We start from the raw sequence: 4,035 nt of genomic DNA on the forward strand, positions 1-4,035 counted from the left end.
ATTATATTGTGATGAATGATTACAGAACTATGCGTCTTCTGTCTAGCTGAATATACGGTTTTCCTCTGGCGCTCCATTTGTTTACTCCTGTTCAAAATAACTTCAAAATTCGCTTTATCCGTCAAACTTGTCTTTATCTACGATAAATGCCAATGGTACCAACCGAATGATCATAAGAAACCTATGATCCGTCACTTAACAGCCACTTTTCCAAGTCACTCTCGCGGTTGCAACTATAAAATGGCTTCTATCTCAAGTGTCAAAAGTCACTCAAGTCGTTCTTCGATAAGTGTCTCTCAAGTGACACTTGGCACTTGGACTATAAATACGGCCATCAGGCGCGAAGAGGCCGGAGTGGGGGTCGCCATGGCCGAGAAAAGTCGATTTACCCTCCCATAAAAAGTTATCACTTCAAAAATATATTTTCTACTGCACAAATAGAAAATTAGGACTGATTTTTAATAATACCAATATCTCGAAGATACTTTATTACGGTGGTAACAATAGACGACAAGACGGAATATCGCAAACGAAACGGGTGCAAAATAAATTCAAAATTGTATTACAAAAACAATGCAAATAATTAGCGAATGAATCAGTCCTCATGGGGCGAGGCGACACAATATACCTACAATATGTATGTCTTGGCACCAATCGAGACCAAGGTTAGTGAATAAATAGGCTCGGTCCAGGTAATGGAACTTCACATCTTCAATACCTACATAGTACAGAGCAATAAAAAAGAAATGTTCGGAATTGTCAGACAAATGTACGCTCTATCGATATGTACCGTAACAAGAACTACGCTCGTTGGCCCACTTTTCAAGAAATAAAGTTTTCAAACTGACTTGCAAAACTATTTCGCTACGAAGCCGCATATGCAACAGTCAGTGCAAAAATTGGCCAGTATTTCATAAAACTGGAAATGCAAGTGCAACTTTTACAAAAACGAAAAAATAGTGTTTTTCAAAAATTATTTTTTTGCCACTAACCACACAAAACTGCCATTGAAGCGAAATTTTCGGAAACGAGACAAAAAATTACACTTTATGCAAAATCGGGATCAATATTTCTTGTTTAGATCCCTTTGTACAGAAATAAATTTTCGCGAAAAAAGCAAAATTTTCTCTAAAAGGGGAAAAGTGCTTTTCGTCCAGTATTACAACAAGCATTTCTCCAGCTGCGACTGTTTTCGAGAAATAAATTTTCGACTGTTGCACAGCCGTTCCACTGTTACGTCCACTGGTGTACCAAAATGTTAAAAAAATCACCCGAAAGTGCAATTAAAGCGAAATGTTTGACGTTGTGGGATTGCATGGGGACAATCAATTGTTAACTCATAATTCTATAAATTATGATTTATTTCTATGTTTGAACAAAAAGGTCTAAACTACACTAATTTTCCAGCGAGATAAAATCTTAATTCTTTCTTAAAACAAAGCCGAAATGAGACTTATCTTTATCTATAATGAGTCTGGCGTCAGCAGGGTTGCCAGGTCCGAAAATCGAGTTTCGGTAGATACGCTCGACACTTTTCGGTAGAAAATCGGGAGACTCATTTTTCTTTCATCATTAAAGGCTCCATAAAATCGCGCGTTTTTCAAAATTTTTAAACTTACAGGAATACTAAAATAAACATGATAAACATAGATTAACCTGTGAAAATATCCGTTCAACTTGGCTGATGAGTGAGGTAGAATAAGCAGGTTACAAATAAACTTGGAAACACAAATGTATCAGCTCCATATTTCAATATTTGTACTTGGCTCCACAACTCTTCAATATTTCCAGAATTTTTTTAAATTTCTTCAACATTTCGCAACAGACGTCATTCTGTGTCCAGACCTTGTAATTCACTATCATTTATTAAATTTGGAAATATCATTGCAACACCAGAAATATCGGATTGTAGGGAACCTGATTTCACTATTGAAGGATCCATAAAACATAATTTTATCAATATGGCGGGCTTGATTGCATGAACCTACTTTGATCATTAATGGAAATATGTTATATTATTTTAAGTAATCCACGGAAATTTTTTCAATTTTTGTTTGTTACTTTTCGGTAGAAATCGGTAGGTTCCTTGACAAATCGGTAGACCTGGCATCTCTGGGTGTCACACACATTCATGGGTTAAAAATAGAACCACAACCGCCGGAATAGTGCACAGGGAGTGTTTTACATCGTTGCCATTTAGGGCTCATTTTCGAGAGTCTACCCTTAACAGGCATCAAGAAAAAATGTAAAAATCGTCAACATTTTTTTTAGAAACTATAAAAAAATGTATGATTGATCCAGTGTACCAAGAATTTCTCTGGTTAGTCCAAGTTAAAAAAAATATATAATTTTTCTACGAACCCGCATATGCTAGCGTCAGGGTAAAAATTCGCTAAAAATGAAAAAACTGTTGATGTTAGCCAAATTGTCTCCACCATTAGGTAAAAGTGCACTTTAACCAGCGCTAGAACAAGCGTTTCTCAGGCTATAACAGTTTTGGAGATGGCAAAATACATGTTCGTATAATCCCCTTTGTAAAGCCAATCCGCTGTATAGTCATGGTGCATAAAAATGTTTGAAAATTTGCCACAAATCACCGGAACGCTTGTAACACTCTTTGAGATACGAAGGATTCTAAGAACTAATCATGAAGCACGGATAAGGGCTTCTTCATTGACAATTACAATACCTTTTTATTATTATGCCCAATGGAATGTGGAGAGTACAATCTAACATAAAGGCCACTCTCAGTACAAATAACTATATTATCACCTTTTATAATCCCAATAGTACAATGTCTGACAGGATTAAAACAATTCGAGTGGGGTTAATGCCCTTCTGAGCTCTGAGAGATGAGCAGGCAATTAAACTTTAATTATTTGTTATTAACACATTATAAGAATGGTGAAAATGGCTTTGTGTCGCATCAAGAAAATGCCATTCTAATAATGGCATTTTTTTAGCGATAGTTTCAATCACGAAGATATTATTGTTTGAATAGTTGATTAAAAGGGCAATCAACATATCGATCGATTTTATGACTTATTTGGTTTGTAAGCAATAAATTGGCGATAAAATCGTTTGCTTTTGTTCTGATTCAATATACTATCATGTTTAATTAGTGCAAATGTGACTGTCCTTTTATCGATTGAAAGTACGATACCAACCAATCTAAATATGCTGCTTTTATTAGTTTACTAGGTTCCGACCGCTTTCGACATTTAATATAGTGAAATGAGATCAGTTTGGTTTGTTTCGTAAATGCATCGAAAATAAATCTAAATTAGATGCTGGAAACGTATGCCATAAAACGAACAAGAAGTACTGATAAATTGCAGATTAGATTAAGCAAGTAATTGTCATTTAATTGTAAAATAATAAAATCACTGAAATGATCTAAGGCCCATCTATGGAATATGGAAATTAGTCAGCAATATTTACGTTATTCGTGGACGAAGGCTAAGAGGCATGGGGAAATACGCGTCTTGGTCGGGAAGGAAGTTGTTAGGCGTGTGTCGATTGTTGAATCCCAATTAGAATTCTAATTAAGTCCCGTGTGCACATATCCGATCGATTATGTTTCCACTCTACAGGAGATTTTATTAAGCGTTTATCTGCCTTTCAAGTACTTTATCAACTGGAAAATTTTTCAGTGATGACAGAATGTTTGATAGTATTGAAGTAGCTTGGATGTTTACAAGACTGGTTGTTTGCCAAAGTCCATTCTCGAACTTTCCATTTTATTACCATTTGTAGTTATTAGTTTGGTTTGGTTGTTGGTTATAGATAGGCAAATGAGATCGAAACGTTGCCTTTTGCTTTATCACTCATCTGGCCGATGTACATTATATTAGATTAATTCAAAAGAGATACACTTTCGGGGCCATTCCTTGAAACTAATGGGTTTTTCGGGTTTTCAGGCCGTCGTTCGGTAAAATTTCTTCTTGACGTTTCGCAAGCACGAGTGGCTTGCATCTTCAGAAGTGGTTTGCTTGAACGCTTACACTGTTCTCATCAGAACCCGCGTTCAGTTCT

Source organism: Dendroctonus ponderosae, unplaced genomic scaffold, assembly GCF_020466585.1.
Source record: "Dendroctonus ponderosae isolate FM_Combo_2020 unplaced genomic scaffold, Dpon_F_20191213v2 Dpon_F_20191213_4, whole genome shotgun sequence".
In the NCBI taxonomy this organism is placed as follows: domain Eukaryota; kingdom Metazoa; phylum Arthropoda; class Insecta; order Coleoptera; family Curculionidae; genus Dendroctonus; species Dendroctonus ponderosae.